Here is a 21,637-nt window from a genome sequence, read left to right on the forward strand (position 1 = left end):
GATAAAACCTTAGTTTGTTCCTGTGGTTGCAATCTAGAATCAGATAATCTACCTATTAGCTAACTAATAGATGAAATAGACTAAGCTGCGATGATCTATCAGTCCAAAAGAGGGACCATAAGGCATATTTTCAAAGCCACCTGTAAAGGACTGAAGTCTATAACCAATGAATGAAGTTATATGATCATGCAGGGGCCATCTTACTAGGTTCCTTAGCCATCTGTCAGCCCAAGTGCCTCCTTTTATACCTGAGAAACTGGAGGCCTGAAAGAACCAAGCCTTGCCCAATATCACACTCTGAGGTGTGGTCCACATTAGAACAACATCACTTGATGTCTAATGTTGTGCTTTTCTCAGCTGTCTCCCACCACATTCCGTCACCTTCAGTTCTACCTGGCAGGCTGCTACCTTCTCAGCAAAGGCTGAGTGGGGCTCTGCTCGCACTGCCTTGAAGAGGTGTCTCTGACGCTCATGTGTGGAGGAAGCTCTCACTTCAGTTCCTACTTATGCCCCAAACACCCTGGGAATAAATAAAGGTCCCCACTCTAACACCTTCCGCTCATACCAAGTACGCATGTGAAAAAAAAAAAAAAAAAAAAAAAAAACAGTTTAAAAATGAAACTTACACAGGTAGGGATTCTCTGCTATTGAAAGAAATTCCTTAACACACATGACTCGTAATAATTTCTTTGATTGATGCCATGGAAATTTTTTAGAGCTAGAAATAGGTCCTGAGAAAGCAAATAGTCCAAATCCCTTTATTTACAAGTCGACAAACTGGAGCTCAGAGCAGAGAAGGGTGTTTGGTTAGCCCAGCAGGCTTTCCACTGAATTAGAACAGTTTTCCCCTCCTCCGGGGCTTCCTGAGGTGGTGAGAGTTTGCGTGTATGACACAGACTAAGTGGCTAAAGATTACTAATGCATCATTCTTTTGAACTCCAGTAAAGAAACTGAGCTATTCTCACCAAAGCCTTCCTGTGGGGCCACTGGGGTAAAAGGTGAGGGCTTTAGAGACAGCTTTTAGCAGTGTGACCTTAGACAAGTTAGTCTCTCACGGCTTCACTTTACCTGTCTGCAAAATAGACAGACTAAAACCAGCTGCCTATATGGTTGTCTGGAGGATTAAAGAAGATCAATTTTACAAAACCCCTAGCCCAGTTCATGGCCTACCCTCAAGGATCGGAACAAGTTTCCTTCCTTTCCTGTACCCTCCCCACCTCACTTCTATGTTGGCATGTGTGAGAGAAGTGAAATAAACAAAATCACGAGGAGGTTTTTTCTCTTGTAGAAGCCTGTCTCTCCAATGTGGAAGGCATTTGGCTAAGGATACTCAAGAACCCTGCAGACCCTACAATAAATATTTTGGGTAAAACAATGTGCACATCTGGAAAGCTGCTGAATTTCAGGTGCAAAGCTAACTGGTTAGAACAAATATTCTTTATGTTCTAAAAGAGTCCTGAATAAAGGGTTCCTCAGTGTTTGAGGAAACATGAAACAGGTCTCTACTTTGGGGACAAAATTTTTCAGATAATCAATAAAACCAGTAATCCTCATTACTTAAGACCAAGGACTGGAGCTTTTATAAACCTTCTTATTGGAATCTTAGATGTCTGATTATTCAGCCTCCTAACTAGCCCTGGAGTCCTATCTATACATTCTGAACAACTCAGGGACAGGAGCTGCCAATTTTAGGGCAGCAATTAGGATGTTTGTTATTTTGTTAAATCATTTTTAAAAAAATATAAGCTGCAACCTACCTCTTGCTACTTCCAACTTTTTATTGTACATTTATATCTCTGGGGTCACAGGGACAAGTTTGTTCCTCCTCTGTGGGTGGCTAAAAGAAGAAAGTCATCGCTTTTCTAACATTAGGGCAAAGGGTTTGTACAAGAATGTTAAAACATAGGTTATTTTACTCTCTAAAAATTAATCATGAATCTTGGTTTATGGTGACCATGACAAGTGGGCAATTACTATATATATATATAGTATATACTGTATATATACAGTAATTGCCCACTTGTAATTCATATATATATATAATAATTTTCCTGTGGTTGAGCTTTAGCTCAATAGTTCCCAGTTCCCAAACAACACTGGCAAGGGTGAAAGATCTGTGTTTAGAATTAGTCAAGTTGTATTAGAGCCTTGCCCAGTCTGAATGATCTCAATCAAGTATCTGAGCCCAGGTCCCTTATCTGTGGAAAATGGACATTGCTCTACAGTGGAGCTATAGCATCTAGGTAAAGAAGTCTGGAAATCTGAATTCACATCTGTATACGTGTGGGGGATGGTCATGAACTCACTTTAGTTTCTGTTTGTGAATGAGCTGTTTGAGCTATGCAAGTGTCATTTCACACATTTGTAGCCACTGAAATCTTTCTTCAAATGAAATCTTAATTGGATCTTTAATATTTAAAATTGGAAAAAGGGAAGGTTGTTACAGCCCCCAGGTCATTTCTAACTCTATGATGCCAAGTTCAAAAACCCCTGAATTTATGACCCTGGTCAGCTCTAACAATTTTTGTATTTCAAACCATAAGATATGTTATAGTTGAAAGTATTTGATAAACCTATAAACTGGACTCAAATATAAAGATTATTATAAATCACTTTGAAGAGCCAATTCTTTGTAAATCCTGAGTATGCAGTTACTTCATCCCACCCCCCAACCCCAAACAAAAACAAAGACAAAAACAGAGCCTCTGCAGTGAAAACTCTGTCCTTTGGAACCACTCATTACATATTTTTTTTTCCTCTGTGGTGAGCTCGTGCCTACTCTCTTACAATGGCCGCTTTCATTTCAGACCCCTTTTAAAAGGCCTAGGAGGCTTGTCAAAAGTCCAAATATCTTCACTGAACTAAAGGACAGATTTTTCTTTCAATGACACGCACTATCATGTATCAGTTAGTCTTTGCTGTGTAACAAACCAGTCTAAAACTTAGTGGCCTAAAATACTCATTTATTAGGTGACAAATCCCGTGGTCGGTAATTTGGGCTGGACTCAGCTGAGTGGTCATTAGGATGAACTTGCCTGGGTATATTCATACAGCTGCTCGTCGACTTGGCAGGTCGACTTAGCGCTGATTGGTGCTGGCTTTTAGCTAGGCTGTGAGTCTCCAGCATCTAGCAGGCTAGCTCAGGCTTTTGCATATGTGATTGAGTTGTAAACACAGAAAGAGAGGGTAAGAACAAAAGCTGCACATCTTGAAATCTAGGCTCAGAAGTTGCAAAATATTATTTCTGCTATATTCTTTTATTGGTCAAAGCCACAAGACCAGACTGGATTCAAAGGATGGACAAGTAGACTCCACCTCTCTATGGGAGGAATGTCAAAGTCTCACTGCAAAAGCGTGAGCATACAGGGATAAGTGAGATTATTGGAGCTATCTTTGCAAACCAGCTACTGCTCTAACCAATGGCACTTTTTGCAGATGTTACATTTGGTTTTCTTAACCCTGATATTTAAACAAGGTATAGTGTCTGAAAAATGCAGTTTGGGAACCAAAATATATACAAGTTGTAGACAAAGTAAAAATAAATCTGAGTCCTTCATTCATCTGCACTACTGTAAAGCCTAATCTCCTGCCCACAGCTTCCTCATGTCTGGCCTTGTGCACTCACTTGCCTAACTTATCTGAGGCATCTGTTAGGATTCCAGATTGTCACATGTCACTGGGAAATGACCCGTGAAAGTTCCTCTGATGGGGGCTCTCAACCCATGGCATACTGGGCCAGTGAAACCTTCAGAAATGCTCTTTGCTGGTTGCCTGCTGACAAAGACATGGTCCATGAATGAACTCTGCCACAAAGAGAAGAAAGTGGTCAGTTGTAAAACACATCAAAATGAAATAGTGCACATATTACTGTGTATGATTTGTAAATATCACAGAGGGCTCTGATTTATTAATCTAAATTAATTAGCTCTCCTAAATCCCCTGAGAAATCATGTGATAGAATATACACATGGTTGTGCTTCACGTCCATAGGATTATCTGTGTGTGGCTTTATCTACTCAGTCACAAAGCAGCTCCTGGCACAGACTACCATAGAAGACAATAAGAGCTGACACACATAGCACATACTAAGTGCCCGACTCTCCTAGTACTTATACATGTTGACTCATTTAAGCTCACAATAAGCCTATGAGACAGGTACTGCTATATACCCATTTACACATTAAGTGCACAGTGGTTAGGGGGCTTGCTAAAAGCCTAACTTGTAAGTGGCAGAGCTGAAATGTGAACCTGGGCAGTCTGGCATGCCAGCGCCTGGGCTCTTAACCACTATATTCTACTGTCTCTCAAGGGACATGTGACTTAGGCATGTGGTTCCTGCTCTGAACACAGATGTCCCTGACTCCCCATATGAACAATGAGTCTCTTCATAATTACAGATTGAAATGGTGTAGGGTAGGTATTTTTAGAGTAGTATAGAATACAAAATATGAATAAGAAGAAAAAAATGTAATACAAATTTTAAAAGCCTAATAAAAGTAAAACTATAATAGATGAAGTACAGGAAAAGCGCTATGGGTATTCAGAAGGGAGACGGTATTTCTGGTTGTGGAGGTGAAGATCTAGAAAGGCTTTATGTAAAAAGAGAAATTTGATTTGAACTTGGGTGGTTGAGATGATATATGGATATACCTATGAATAAAATAGTGTCTTCATCTGTAAGCAGCAGTGCTTTTGGACTCTGCTCTGTGGTGCACACAACAAAGTGTCAGGAGCAGACCTCTCTTGATAATTCTTAACTACAACACATTTGAAAATCAACGCAGCAATCAATCCTAAGGGATAATTTGTCACACTTATATGTGGAAACGACCCATAAACATAAAATTGCAAATAAATGTTAGCTGTTTGTGTTATGGTAGATTATGTGTTATGTATCATCCACAGTTTATGAGGTATAACAATGTGCTTAACATATTATCAGTAAAATTTCCATTAAATGTATTAAAATATGGTTATTTTGTTGGAGCTAGAAATACACATTGTGAAGAAAATGGTAGTTTCCTAACTTAGAAGTAGAATGGGGGAAAATCTAATTGTTGATTATTTGTTATGATGATGGGCTCTTCAGAGGCTGTGATTGCTGCATTGTGGGGGCCCATGCGCTGGAAACAAGGAGGAAAGGTTAACTGAGGACAGCTTTCAGAAGGCGTGTTTCCACTTGAGAAAGGAAACCGTCAAAGAGGAAGCTTTTCAATTTAGGTTGTTCTAGAAAGAAAAAAATAATACTATAGCAGAGACTAGATGATATGAGAATAAAGAAAGCATCAGATTGAGCATGTTGTAAATACTAAGCATTATTAATAATTATGGTATGTTGACCCTACAATATTCTAGAAAACAGCAACTGAAGTCCCTAAAAGCCAATCATTTAGCACTATAGAAGACTAGATTTGGAAGGGGCCTCAGAGAGCTCTTAATTCAAACTCATTTCTTCTCATTTTAAAGCAAACAGTTCCTCTGGAGCCCAGAAAGCAAGTTGCCCAAGGTAGGATACTAAGTTGTTCTAAATAAAGAACTATACAACATGTTCTTTTGGTGTTTTTCAAAAATATACTCACTTAAGTATTTTCTTGGGATTTCTATTTGTCAAACCTAAAAAGCTAGTTATACTTAAACTGAGTTGGTCTATTAACCAAATTTAAAGTAATGTTACACAGCTGGTAAAAGCTTAGAGAAGAAATGGCATAATGTTTTCATAATTTTTTGGATGTGCTTCAAATACAAGGACAAATTAATCATTCTCTCAATCACCTATTGATTCTCACTATAATCAAGGTATTTTCAAAATTCCAAAAGGACTTAAAAAGCTCACAGTACAACAAAAGCACTAGAATATCACTGCTGCTACTATTAGTACTAATACGATAACAATATAATTATAGAAAAACTAAGTGTTAAAGACCTGAAGAGATATATAGAGAGTTGAAGGAGGGTTAGAATACCAATGGTTCTGCGGAGATCCAAGATGGCAGAGTAGATAAACACTGTACCTGCTTCCTTCCATGAACAAATTAAAATTACAATTAAATGAAAGAACAATCAGTGTGGAGAACCATCTGAAGTCTGGCTGAACAGAAGTTTTATAACTAAAGGTATAAAGAAGCCATGTTGAGATTATCGTGTTTTCCAGAAAATGAGACCGGGTCTTATATTAATTTTTGCTCCAAAAGATGCATTAGGATGTATTTTAGGGTTCATCATAGGCAGACCTTAAGGGAGTCAGCAGGTGGCAGCAATCTCGGGGTGTCCTGACATTTTGGGGAGCTGCCCTAGGCCTGGTACTGGTGACAGATATCCTCAGTTCACAGTATGGTTTCTGCCATGTGCCTCCAGGTTTAGCACAGGCAGCAAACAACTGTGGATAGTTTTGTAGCTCCTACCAGGTAGTCCTCAGCCTGTCACAGGCACTGAATGACCTGGGCCTGTCTTGGGGTCCCTCACAAAAGGCCCCAGAACCAACATATTTGGATGTTGGCTTCAGACCACAGCAGAGTGCTGCGCAATTAGCCCCACTAGCAGCACATCCAAAGGGTGGTCTCAACAGGCACCAGAGCCCACTGGGGTGAATCCCATTCACTGGAGTAAGATCCCCACATAGCCGCGTGTAAGATGTGGACATGGTCAAACCCCACAGCCAATTAGCCTGAGGGTCGATCCCATCCACCGACATGCCAATAGTAATCAAGGCTCAACTATAACTGCAGGGCACACACAACCCACATAAGGGATACTGATGGAGCACCCAAAGCAGGTAACCAGGGACATTGTGCCAAGGGCTCCACAGGGCACCTACTACATAAAGCCACCTGGCCAAGATTGATGGATGTAGCAAATCTACACAATACATAGAAACAAACACAGAGAGGCAGCCAAAATGAGGAAACAAAGAAATATGTCCCAAATGAAAAAATAGGAGACAACTCCAGAGAAAGAACTAAACAAAATGGAGGCAAGCAACCTACAAATCAGTGGTTATAAGGATGTTCAAGGAACTCAGTGAGAATATCAACAAAGAGATACCAAGCATAAAAAAGGATAGGGAAACCATAAAAAAGAACCAGTCAGAAGTGAAGAATACAATAACTGAAATGAAGAATACACTAGAAGGAATCACCAACAGACTAGATAAAGCAGAGAATAGAATCAGCTATTTGGAACACAAGGTAGTATATAACACCCAATCAGAACAGCAAAAAGAAAAAAGAATTACAAAAATGAGGATAGGTTAAGGGACCTCTGGGACAACATCAAGTGTAACAACATTCACATCATAGGGGCACCAGAAGGAGAAGAGAGAGAGCAAGGGATTGAGAACCTATTTGAAGAAATAATGACAGAAAACTTTCCTAACCTGGTGAAGGAAATAGACATACAAGTCCAGAAAGCACAGAGTCTCAAACAAGATGAATCCAAACAGGCCCACACAAACACACATCATAATTAAAATGCCAAAGTTTAAAGACAAAGAGAATCCTAAAAACAGCAAGAGAAAGGCAACTAGTATCTTATAAGGGAGCTCCCATTAGACTTTCAGCTGATTTCTCAACAGAAACTATGCAGGCCAGAAGGAATTGGCACAAAATATTCAATGTGATGAAAAGCAACGACCTACAGCCAAGATTACCGTACTCAGCAAAACTATCATTTAAAACCAAAGGACAGATAAAGAAATTCCCAGAGAAGAAAAGCTAAAGGAGTTCATCCCCACCAAACCAGTATTACAAGGAATGTTAGAGGGACTTCTTTATGCGGACAAAAGAAGAAAAAAAGAAAAAAATAATAAGAAAATTTGAATAATAAAATGGCAAAAGCTACATAATGGAGTAAATGCTTCCCTCAAAAGACTTGAGAGCTGAATGGATAAGAAAGCAAGACTTACATATGCTGCCTGCAAGAGACTCACTTCAGATTGAAAGACAAACACAGACGGAGAGTAAAGAGGTGGAAAAAGATATTTCATAAAACTGGAAATTAAACAAACAAACAAACAAAAAGCTGGGGTAGCAATACATATACCAGACAAAACAGACTTTAAAACAAATGCTACGACAAGAGATAAAGAAGGACCCCTTAATCCCATTTTAGGGTATTTATCTGAAGAAACCCAACCGCTACTTCAAGGGGTCGTGTCCATCCCTATGCTCATTGCAGCATTGTTTACAATGGCCAAGATATTGAGGCAGCGGGGATGTCTGTCAGTGGATGAATGGATAAAGAAGAGGTGGTACATATGTACAATAGAATATTGCTTTTCCAGGGAAAGAAATGGGTACTTGCCATCTGTGGCAGCGTGGATGAACCTGGAGGGCATTGTGCTGAATGGAGAGTCAGACAAAGACAGATGCAATGTGATTTCAGTTATATGTGGAATCTAAAGAACAAAATAAACAAATAAAACAGAAACAAATTCATAGATACAGAAAACGTATTGATGCTTGCCAAATGGGAGGGGGTTAGGGAGTGAGTGAAAAAGTTGAAGGGATTAAGAAGTACAAACTGATAGTTACAAAATAGTCATGGAGATGTAAAGTAAAGCATAGGGAATATAGTAAATAATATCATGATAGCATTGTACAGTGTCAGATGGTTGCTGGACTTATGGTGATCTCTTCTTTAGGTATATAAATGTTTAATAACTATGGTGTACACCTGAAACTATTATAATATTGTATGTTAGCTATATTTTCATAAAAGTCTTTTAAAAAATACAAGTGATTCTATCAGGAAAGTCTTCATGGAGAAAGCATCTCCTGACCTGGCTTTGAAGGACTATGGAATACCTGTGTACCCACAGATATTTTTCACTGGGCGAGGTGGATTTCTCAGTGAGCAAAGATACCGAGGTGGAAAAGCCCAAAGTAGGTTTATTAGAACACCTAGTTCAGGAAGGGGAACAGTAAGACTGCTGGAAAGGAAGGCTTAGGGAAAACATCACATATAAGTTATGATTTGTTTTCTTGTTTAGGTATCCTCATGATGATTGAAAACACGTTTTTAAAAAATGTTTATTTTTATAAATCTGTTAATCAACTCATTCAAGAACTCTTGAAAAATATAGAGATTTTAAAACATAATTTTATTTAATAATATTTTTCTTCCAGTTTTTTTTTAACAGACATAGGTGTTTTGATTTTTTAAAAAACTATTCTAATCATAGTTCGCTGGTTATTTCAATAATGCTAAACCTTACTGAGGGATCAGTCCTACAAGAGAAATTTCTTATGTCCAATTATAGCGTTAGTCTCGAAAGAGAAAAAGTCACAATGAAAGGGATAAAAGGGAACCTTTGATCCAGATGTTGCTGCAGGAAGGCGCCAACCTTCCCTGTTCTTGCAGAGGCATCTGTTCAATCACAGTGATCTTGACCTTACTCTTCAGGGACCTTCCAACGACGAGGTGGGGCCTCTATTGACCATTCACAGAGCAGTCTGTCAATCACTTAAGCCATCACTTCACTTTCTTAAGTTCTTACTTTGGTTCTGTTTTTGGTCTGATTGGTATGTTAAGTGGTGTTTTTCAGGTGCATAGGAATTACCTGGGAAACTGATTTAAGTGCAGATTCTGATTCAGTAGGTAAGGGCTGGAGATTGTGTGTTTGTAACAAGCTGCTAAATGAAGCCAATACTGCCAGTCCACAGACCACACTTTGAGAAGCAAGATCTTAGTGTTTTCTTTTTCCTATCTCAGATATCTTCTTGTTGCTTTCACATGAGTAAAACAAATTCACTTGGTCAAAAACTTTCTTCCACATACCTATGTAAATTTTTTTATTTACTTTTGATATTTTATTGTGTCTGAAAATGCTGAGTCCAACGCAATTTTTATTCCTTTCTAGGTAAACATCTGGGTATATAAAAGATTGGTTGTTACTGTGCTTCACTCCTGTGCCTCAAACATTTCACCCAGATGTGTCTAACTAAGCATGAATCTCTTTTTTGTTTAATTAAAGTTTATTGGGGTGACAATTGTTAGTAAAGTTACATAGATTTCAGGTGTACAATTCTGTATTACATCATCTATAAATCCCATTGTGTGTTCACCACCCAGAGTCAGATCTCCTTCCATCACCATATATTTGATCCCCCTTACCCTCATCTCCCACCCCCCACCCCCCTTACCCTCTGGTAACCACTAAACTATTGTCTGTGTCTATGAGTTTCTGTTTCTCATTTGTTTGTCTTGTTCTTTTGTTGTTTTTGGTTTATATACCACATATCAGTGAAATCATATGGTTCTCTGTTTTTTCTGTCTGACTTATTTTGCTTAGCATTATAATCTCATGAATCTCTTATCTATGACCTTGCCTTGAATGCAGCGGATCTTTCCGTGTCCGTGCTCAGGTAAACTCTTTATAGCTAAGGAACAGTTCCTGTGATTATGCCCTTGATCATTGTCTCTGACCAATGATTGTTTCTGCCCAAGGTCCTGCTTTTTCCCTAAAGACCTTCAATAATTCTCACTTTGGATCTCTGACTCGCTGTCTTACATAGATACATTTCTTCTTTTATTTTAATCTCTTTAGGCTTTTCTCTATAATTTAAAAGAGATTCAAGTTTATCCTCTATATCATAGACTAGCTATTTCCAGGTCATTTCTGCTCTCTGTTCTTGCCCCCAATGTGGACGTTAATTCTGCTATTGTACTTTTTTAATATCCTAAGTTATTTTTCCATTTTGCCCGATGTAGTTATTCTGTTGTCTTTTCATGTTGGACTCTCTCGTTATTACTTATGTTTTTGTTTCAAAGGCCTTGCCTTTAAACTTTTAGAGAATGCCAAGAACTTCTTTACCATTTTCTTCTGGTCCCTGAGGCAAATCATTTCCAGAAGGTTGTTCTTCCTTTGTATTTCCAGGATAACGTACTCATTTCCCTTGTTTCATAATATGATGAACATGCGTCATTCTTTGTTGCATCTCAGCATCTGAATGTCCTCTTTCTCCCTCCCTATGTTTGGGGACTCTCCCATTTTATGAAGCAAAGCTTGTCTTCCATATGAAAACTGAAAATGACAGAAACTCACTTTCTCGGGTCTCCCTTACAGTTAGGGCACATGGTATGCTCTGCCATTTTGATGTATTTGTGCCCGGTGTTGATTAACATAAGTGGTTCAAGGAAGCAGAGCAGAACTGGCCAACTCCAGTTTCCAGAGACAGCATGGTGGCAGTTCTAAAGGCAGCACTTAGTGTTGAGGGTGTCAGTTGTGGCATTGGCAGTGTCACCATGGGACCAATTAAAGAGCTTCTTTCCTGGTCGCATAGTTTTGAACCTGTTCTTTAATCTCAAAGTAGATTTTAGAAGGTCTCAACAACTGTTTAATAAATTTATTTTCTGCTTATATTGTCAGACTCTAATTCACTTCTTACAACTAAGAACACTCTATGATACATCAGTATCTTTTAAATAGTCTCCTAAAGGTCTTACATTCTGCATACCATTTCTCAAATGGGTGATTATCTGCTATTCTTACATGGTAGACACTTGATTGATTCTACTCTGTCCACCTGCATCCCTGTCAAACCATTCCCAGAGGAGAGCTGGATGTCATACTCCATTTCTGGCTAGTTCCTGGTGTCTTCAGGCTTTCATTCTGTGCAGGTCTGTTGGTTAGGGCTGGGATTTTTAGCTCTGAGAAAGTAGAAACAGAGGCCTGATGGAGGAAAAGGATAGCTACCCAGTACTCTGTCGGGTACAGACCTCACCCAGAGGCTCAGTGTCCTCACCTGTTAAGTCAGAGGATAAGATGCAGTGATTTCTAAAGGCTTCATACTTGTATATGTGTGCAGGTTGACCCACAGGTGATGAGGCAGGCTACGTGGGACCAGAGAGAGGAACTGAACTCACACACTCCCAGTCCCACTGCTTAGAACAACCACCCTGAGCACAGCTCTGGGAAGCCCATCCCTTGATAAAAAATCCTCTATGGACTTTGGATAAAGTCGTCCGTGTGCAGGATAGATTGCCTGCCGCTCTGCCACACCCTAATGCTTTACCCTGTTCCTTTCTCTGTATTATGTCCCCTCCTCACCTTGTTCCAAATTTTGCTAGCTCCATTGCCTCCTCCCTCATAAGCCTCAACTTTTCTTATTCTGCCCACTTTCTGTTCTCAAGCCATATGAACTATCTTTAATTCCCTGACTCTGCCATGAGCTCCCATTTCTCAGTCTTTGTGATGCATCTTTTCCCTGAAACACTCTTCCTTGCTCTACATTTCCTCTCCTAACGAATGTCTACTCTTCTCGCTGATCTCATCTTTTCTATTGTTTCTTTTAGCAAATCTTCCCCCTGCCCTTCTCCTCCTCAAGACCTATGTGCCCCTCCGATGCTCTCCCATGCGTATAACCCCAACTAGCATCTAGCAACCCACTGGGCTATGCTTTATCCCCTGTTGTATCCCTAATATTTAGTCAAGTGCCTGCCTTGTAATACGTACTTGAAATATTTGTGAAAGAGTACAAGAATAATTAGAAGTAATTCCTCTCCAACCCTGAACATACATAGCACTTTAAAAGGCAATGACTTTCATCTTTGTGTAAAGTATTTTTACACAGTTTCTTAGACTCTGTTCTTTTAGAGTAGAATCTATGGCTAGTTCAAGTAAATGTCATGTTCAGGGACTTCCACATTATTAAGTACTCAAGAAATGTTTACTTGAAGAAGTCCTGTACTATACGGTAGACAACAACAACAAAAAAATCAATTGTCCAAACTGGGACACTTTTGAGAGTGAAAGGTAGTGCTATTAATAATCACTCTGAGTCAAAAGGCATAAGTTGGGATTTTCCAGGGCAAGTGGGACGTATGAGCACCTTATTTACCTGGCAACACACTTTTGCCAGATCATTAATAGTTACTTTGTAGACTTTAAGACAGAAGGTGCTGGGTCAGGGAGAGCTTCTGGTGTTATACCCACTTTCTAGGAGGACAAACTGAGTATGAAAGATTATTATCTCATTGCCAAACAGTAAGCAGTAAGCTAGAGACATGGATAAATAAAATGCCCAGAAATTTTGATCCTCTTTATTCTTTACCCCAATGAATGCTACTTGCCTTTTGAGTAAGTGGGGCACATGCAATGGAAAACATTGCAATTTAGACGAGTTTTGTACTGTCAATAGTCACTATAAAATGGAAGAAAACAAAATCAGATCTGTTCCTTCTTCCTACCTCTGCCATGATGACCAAGCAGAATCCCTTAGTTGTAATCAGAGATAGGAATAAAATGTCCAAGCCGTGTGCTTTAAATAATTTAATTGGAGATTTCGCCATCATCCCAATGCAGCAACCACTCTTTTTCTCCTTAAAGAAAAGCACTTAGAGCATTTAGACATCAGTTTAGTCATCTTCTATTTCAGAGCTTGATTCTAGAAAGACCTGTTATCTGTGCTCTATTTGGGGGAAATCAAGGCTATATATATGTTACATTTGGATCCGTTTGTGGTTCAATAGATTCATTGTTATCAATACTGACAAATTAAGGGCCAAATAGACCATGAGAGAACACTGGAGACTAGTTTTGAAAGTAGTGTTGAAAAGGTTGGGTGGGAATAAGAAAAGCAGTGTTAGAATCATGAAATCCAATAGCAATAGTGTCATAGTGTTTACAGTTTGCAATGTATTTTTACATTTATAATGTTATTGGATCCATGCCATAACAATACAGGGGAATGTGAAACGGTAGATCCTGACCCAGTAGATGGATGACTGAATGATTAAGGCCCTGGGACAGGGAATGACTTGCTCAGGGTCACACCTTTATTATAATAGCAGAGTTGGTACAAGAACCTACCCTGAGCATCCCCGGCTGTGCTTCATGTGTGCATGGTATGGGGACGTAAAGAAGTGAGACTTGTCCTACTTGGAATTTGCAAATGCCACCAAATGTCCTGAAGGATTCTGCTTTTTCCCCTGCCTATTATGCCATGTGTCATAGGCAACGAGAAAGCCTATAACAAACTAACCTGCGAAAAAGAAGCTAGATCTTTAGCCAGAGACTTCTCTGTGCCCTGCATGTGCCTGAGCTTTAAATTACACAGCCACATCCACCTGTGAAATTTGGAACTAAAGGGGATCAGAATCTTAGGGGAGATATTCAGGTGGTGTGGTTCTCCGTGAGTCACCCTGACAGATGAAATAGTATCATGTGCCTGACTGGGACTCTGTAAGGTTCAAATAGAAGGTGAAAACAGCAGCCTCTTTCATTTACAAAAATCATTTTTAGGGATACAAGCATGAACTATTGATTGTTTTCTATGAATATCTATTTTTATTCTTTTTTTTGTATAATCGTGGTAATGTTGTGTATTCAAAATGCATTTGAGTTTTCCTGGTGACCAGTGGAGCCCCATCTAATGTTAGTGTTAGTGATTGAAATGAAAATGTACAGTGAAAAATTTTGCTTGAAATTATCTTTGAAAAATACTTAGAAAGGTGTCATGTAGGAGGTCAGCAAAGCCCATTTTTCCTCCAGCTTTGGGACTAATTAATGTTTATTGTTTGAGCAACAGAAGAAGCAGCTTGCTTTTAACTGGGGGCCATGCTGAATAAAAAATGTGTATCTTTAAACAACAGAATCAGAGGGGTGAGAGCGAACACACTGTGGTAAATGGCAGACATTGGGAGAGCAGGTTCACATCTCACATCTCCTGCTCAGGAAAGCTGGGTGTAGAGGACCACTGTTGGCATTTGCATTGTTACCTCTCTCTTCTCTCTGCTCTCACATTGAATATGCGAATGTTAAATGCACAAAGGTTCAGACTGAACTTTAATGAAAACTTAACTTCAGAAGAGGGGACAATTGGAGAGAATTTTTTTTATGGCAGACTTGACCAGACTTGGCAACTGATTGAAGAGAGAAATTCGCAGAGAGAGAGAAGTCAAAAATGACCCCGGATTGTGAGTAGGGAGGTTGGTGTTTTATGAATGGAAATAGGGAGGCATGTAGAAGGGAGAACTGGGGCATGTTCAATTTAGAGCCATGTTGAGTTAGAGCGTTCTCAAATAAATGTTGGAGAACCTATGGAGGGTATTCATTTTAGTCCACAACTCAAAAGCAAGAAATAAAAAGTTGAAAATTGTCTATAATTGGGAGCTTCCAATTAATATTAAATTTATTCTGCAAACTAGGAAAAACCTAATCTCCTTCAGTTTGGTGTCTACCCCATCCTTTCTCCAGAAATGCACTAACACAGAATGTCTTAAGCTAAACGGGTGAGTAAAGGTTAGTAATGTAGGTGAAAATCTCTTTAAATATTTCAAATATATGGCTACCACAAACTAGCATGTATTCCTAAGAAGAGTCAATCATCAAAAGAGGGATTGCAACTATCCAAATATTTGCTTGGTTTTAGTCTTAAAGAAAGAAGAGCTTTCTATTGTCTTTGTTTTGTTACAGACAAATTGGAAAATTGAAAATAATCTGTTTATTGTAAGAAAACTTAGATAAGTAAAAAGAAGTCTTCCTACCACTTAAAGATAATCACTTTTGTGATCTTGATTCATACCACTGCAGATCCTTTTTTATACACCTCTACATTTTTTTCACTTTAAAATACCATGTACTCAAGAGAAATAAAAATGTATGACCATACAAGGAGTTATACATGAAACATTCATAGCAGTGCCATTCATAATGGCCCCAAAGTTAAAATATCCAAATAGTCAATAATTGCTGAATGGATAAACATAATATGATATATCCATACAATGAAATATTACTTGGCCATAAAAAGAGTAAAGTACTAATACACACCATAACATGGATGAAAACATTATGTGAACTGAAAGAAGTCAGATGCACAGTCCACACCTTGTAGAATTACATTTATATGAAATGTCAAGAATATACAAATCTATAGAGACACAAGGTAGATTAGTGATTGCCTGGGGCTGCAACTAGCAATGGGGAATGAATAAATGTAAATGGATACCAGGTTTCCTTGGGGATGATGTAACTTTTCTAAAATTAAATGCAGTGATGGTTATACAATTCCATAAATTTTTTAAAAATCATGCATTTGCTTAAAATGAATGAATTTTATGGCATATAAATTATATGTCAATTAAGCTGTCAAAACATATACCATGGACCTCTTTTCTTTCACATACATCTGTAGTTGGAAATATAAATTTAATCAAATCTTTATTGTTGGGCAGAGATACTTCCTCTTGCCCTGATATCGGCTGTAATTACCCAGGAGGGGGTGAGGCTGTGCATTGCAGCCACAAATAATAAGGCAAAGCACATTCTAAAGCCTCTCTCCAGATGCCCAGATCACCAAGAATTCACAGACCTTCTTTAGCAGTCACACAACTCCACGTAACTTCCTAAAGGAGCCAGTGAGGCCACCAAGACCAAGGCACAGATTTTGAATCCTTGCACATTATCCTGTACCTCCTTCTGTTGTGTGAAGACAAAAGTGCTCCATGCTTGTGTTCCTCCATCGGGTCTCCTGGGCTGTGTCTTCCAGCTCTTTCCTGGCCTGTTCCATCACCATCAAAGAAGGCTAGCACTGAAATAGCAGCTCCAGTTCATCCAGCTGTCCCTTGGGAAGCCTCAGCCAAGCTATCTTACCAACCCTTTTCTTTGCAGTTAGTTGATATTGTTAAAGAACAAAATTTAACTAAGTAAATTTGAAGATCTAATTGGCTTTATTAAATGAATCAGGAAGCATCCCATCTAGCAAATAGAAAGGAGCTCTTGAGGAGCTGTACAATTTGGAAGGTTTTTATAGGTTGAAATTAGGATGAGACAAGGGAAGTTAAAGGAGTGGATTATTTCAGACAAGGGCCCCTTTCCTTAGGGGAAGGCAGAAGTTCTTATCAGGCAGAGTACCTCACCAGAATTGAGCAGGAGATTCCAGAGTGAGTGATTTAAAATCCCACTCTTGCGAGAGATTGAAACTGCAATTAAGTTAGGTATTAAGTCTTGGTGGACTTAGCAAGAGCAACTCCATTTTGGGTCTTTTGTTTCTTTTTAATAATGTACAGTTGGCCCTTGAAAAGCATGGATTTGAACTGCATGGGTCCACTTATACACTGTTTTTTTTTTCCAATAAATACGTACAGTACTGTAAATGTATTTTTCTCTTCCTTATGATTTTCATAATAACATTTTCCCCTCTAGCTTACTATATTGTAAGACTACAGCATATAATACATATAATGTGCAAAATATGTGTTAATCAACTGTTTATGTTATTGGTAAGACTTCTGGCAACAGCTGGCTATTAGTAGTTAAGTTTTTGGGGAGTCAAAAAGTCATACATGGATTTTCCACCACGTGGGGGGGTCAATGCCCCCTAACCCCTGTGTTGTTCAAGGGTGGACTGTATTATCTTTATATTAGCATGTAGGATAGGTACTGCGTTTAGTGTTTGTAACATTATATTCCTAGGCCTCGTACAGTTAGTAGGTGCATAGTAAATACTTGTGAAAATAAAAAGGTGGTATGAACTGTCTCATTTTGTGATTGAATCTCTCTGAAACTTTTCATTAGTAGTGGACCCCACAGGGATTAAAGTTCCATCCATCAACATTTCTGCTACCATAGACTGGCCCCAGGTCAGACTGGACTGCCTGACCTCTGAGGTTCATCGGCTTCCAGGCACTCTCACAACTCTTCTATGATGTGGGCTGACCTGAGGTCAAAAGCTAACAGACTTGAGTGGGGGGCTGAGTTGGGATAAGCCAAAATACATTCATGTGATCTGATCTTATGCTGTGGCAAAATGCAAACAGTGCTTACTACTACAACCACGAGCTGGAAACTGAGTAAAATTGTGCAAAAACCCATGGGGAGACACAAGTCATCATTTGTTCCTACTGACTTGATTCCTCTAAATTAATAAAGAAAGTAACTTGTGACATGATATTCCCCTCCAGAAAAGACAGTACTCAAGAAAAATAAAAAATAAAAAAGAGAAAATATTCCTTTTAGAAGTCTGATGACATATTCGTTTTACATGGAGATCATTTTTCCCCATTGTACAATGAAGTGTACAGAACACAAAGTAAACAAACCTTTTGTAAATTGCTTCATTATCTGTAATGCTGCATGTACTAAAAGCCTGCCACTACTGTTCACCATACCAAGTTTTCATCTTTTTACAAAAGGCTGATGCTTATCTGACTGCGCCGGGGGTCTTGTTTGCATCATGCACTGTTACAATAGTCTTGGGAAGAAAACCCAGCTCAACTATAGAGCTGGTACATCTAATATTAAAACTGTCAATTGTACTTAGTTTTTCCTGGAAAAAATGGCTTTGGGTATGTTTTTCAAGAATTTGTTTAATGTAAAGTTGTAAAATAACCATTGCTTTAATTCCATGTCTATTCCTATAGCAGAACTATATCTTTAGATAATTTATAAAATTTATATATGATCCATGTGAGAAGGCCTAGAATAGTACATGCAGGGCGTATTGTAACAAGGGACAAACATTAATCCTCTTTGTCTCCCTCACCCTTCCAGTGCCTGTCCAGAGTCATGGTCTAAGATAACATCACCAGTCTTCCAGAGATGGGATTGTGTGGCTTTTCTAGCCAAGATGAAGGATTCACTCACTCACTTAGTAGATAACATTTGGTTATAAGTCCCAGGTCCTACCTTGGCTACTGGGAAGCAGAAATGAGCAAGCTGTGAATGAAGCCAACGGTAAAGGGTTTTATGTTTGACAGGAGTTCAAACACACCTATGAAAAATTATGATGTAATGGGACACTTCAGTATATACCTTTCTTAGAAATAGAGAAATCATTTCCTATCAACGGAGAAGATTTGAAGGGAATGAGCAACAGGGACAAGATTCCTTTGAGAGAGCGCTGGAAGGACAAGTAAAATCTGCATCAGGGCAGATGGGTTTGGGAAAGTATTTCAGGAGGAGGAAATGAAACGAGAAAGAGTCAGAGGCAAGAAGTGCAGGAAGCTGTGTGTGCGTGTGAACGTGGTGGTGATGGTGGAGGGCGGGAGCTACAGGCTAGAGGTGGAAAAGCCTATTAGGGCTCGAGCATAGAACCAGAAAGGCGCAGCTGAAGAGTTTCGACTTAATTCGGTTGACATCATGGAGCCTTTACAAGTTGGCTCCATGATGTCAACCGAATTAAGTCGAAACTCTTCAGCTGCGCCTTCCCCAAAGGGGAAGAAGAATTTGGTCAACTGGTTGCAAGTAGCATCAAATTGAAGATCTGGGAGACTGTTAAAGAACATGAGATCTAAGGACCTAATTATATGGATAAAGAAACTGAGACCAGAGAGGAGGGGACTTGCCGCGAGTTTACACAGCAGTTTTAGGGCAAGGAAAGGACTAGACACCCCGTCTCCTTTGCCTCCCCTTGCCAGTCCTGGTTCTAATCCCAAATGGTTGAGCTCCTCTGACTCTTCCTCTCCCTTCCCAGTGGTCGGCTTACATTGAGGTCTCATCTCTTGAGGAAGTTAGCTGATTTTATTTAAATGTCCAGGCCCTATACCTTCTGCATCTTCTTCTGCTTTCTGTAGGAAGGAAGAGGAGGAGAAGAGAACAAACAGTTGAATATCTACATTGGTGAAGGCAAGCACTGTGTTAACGACTCAGAGATGAATTCGACTCTCAGTCCAGAAACAGAGAAAGACAAGGCAACCAACGCTACTATGCAGAGTCACTCTTAAGTAAGCAGAGTGATGGGCCGTGTCTCCTTTGGAGGTGGTGGTAGGGCCCAGAGGCCTCTCAGAGGAGGGAATATTGAAGGAAAGTCTGAAGAGCTTAGGTAAGTGTTGCTAGGTGGGTGGAGAAGGACGAGGGCTCCTGGGAAAAGGAAGAACACGTGTAAAGACAGATAAGCACAAACAGGTAAGATGTGGGAAACCTTTAGAACTTCAATTGGCTGGAGAATGGGGGGTATGTAAAGGACTGGCAGAAATGTCTGAAGGGCTGTGCAAATGACACTAAGGAGTTTGGTCTGATGGATTTTAAACTGGCGAGCGGCAACCTCAGGTTGGTATTTACCTTCCGTATTCCATGCCCCTTTCATCTTTATTATTTCTCTCATAGCTTCTTCGTATCTTTTCCTCTTGGTCAGCTGTGGGAGATTATGAGTTATGCACATTGGAGTGTTCCAACTGAGACCAGTGAGTGAGCTAAGCACCGGGGTGCCTGGGCTCAGGGGACATCTCAGCTTACCCACATACTAGCTTTGTGTTAAGAGCAAGCTACTTAACCTCTCTGGACTTCAGTTTCTGGGCAAAAGAGAGAAAATGATAATGCCAAACTCAGAAAGGCTTTGTGAGAATTAAATGAAATGCATATGACAAATCCTTCGAATATTGTTTGGTACAAAGAAAAGACTGCCGTGGGCTAGACAAAGGCCTTTGGGTAAGGAGCTGTAATGTATATAAGGGAATGGTGGGACGAGAGCCTGGTCTTCCGCAAAGTTTCGTGTGCCATCACTGGAACAATGAGAACGCTTCGGTAGGCCTTCAGCCTCAAGTATGCAATCCTCTGATTACATGACCTATGCCCTACCTGAAATTCTGTGCTTCTTTTAGTCTTTGAATTGGTAAATCTGTATTTCTCTAGCATTGAGTCTGCAAATTTACACAGCATTCCCTTCTTTCCCAAGCCCCTGCACACAACAGGTTTTAACAGGGACGTTGAGAAGAGTGAGAATATAACAAACCAGATCAGCAAATGAAATTGAGGCTTTATATTTGAGTTTGAACTGGCAACATGGCATGTGGTTCATCAAGAATCCAATTTATGACTTTGCCTCTTATACTCCTGGTGAGTGCCTCATGAGCTGAAGTTATCTTTTGTGATTAACTTTATATAATGCTTGTGCTAACACCATGCCCACCTGAGCAATTCATAAATATTTCAGGAGGAGAAACACAGTGATCTTCCCCAACACACTCATATAACAGTTTCAACATAATTAGTAGCATTTCTGGATCCAACACAGCACTCTTATAATGTGTATGATGGAGGAAATGAATGACTCTAATTATACCTTATTAAATCTTATTAATCCTCATTAGAACCCTATTATTCTTTATAAGTGGGTTAATGGAGAAAAGAAAAAAAGAAATGCTGGTCAAGTCCCGTTATAGCTGATGAAGATTGGGTGAATCCATTCTTTGAGTGATACAAGGTTTTTTCATACTAAACAGTGGCACTCAGAACATCAGTTTGCTGAAATGTTGAAGACAGAGTAAGTGAATTGTGTTGTAATCGGATCGGATCTTTTTAAAATCCCACAACATAATCTTTTTTTTTTTAAATTAAAGTTTATTGGGGTGACAATTGTTAGTAAAGTTACATAGGTTTCAAGTGTACAATTCTGTAATACATCATCTATAGATCACATTGTGTGTTCACTACCCAGTCAGTTCTCTTTCCATCACCATGCATTTGATCCCCTTTTAAGAGCTCATATTTCCTATTCAAACCATGTTAGTTGCAAAGAGAAAAATATGTCATTATTTTATGGAATAGGTACTCTTGACCTTATCGCTCTGCTACTGTCTTCATACTTTTGTATGTGTAGATGAGAAATTGAGAGGGAGACAGATTAAGCCATTTGAACCCAGGAATGTCTGAATTCAAAGACCTTGCACAGGGAAGGTGTTAAATAAATGCTAAGGGCAA

The sequence above is a fragment of the Rhinolophus sinicus genome, chromosome 17 (genome assembly GCF_057876585.1).
Source record: "Rhinolophus sinicus isolate RSI-liver-muscle chromosome 17, RSI-T2T, whole genome shotgun sequence".
Taxonomy (NCBI): Eukaryota; Metazoa; Chordata; class Mammalia; order Chiroptera; family Rhinolophidae; genus Rhinolophus; species Rhinolophus sinicus.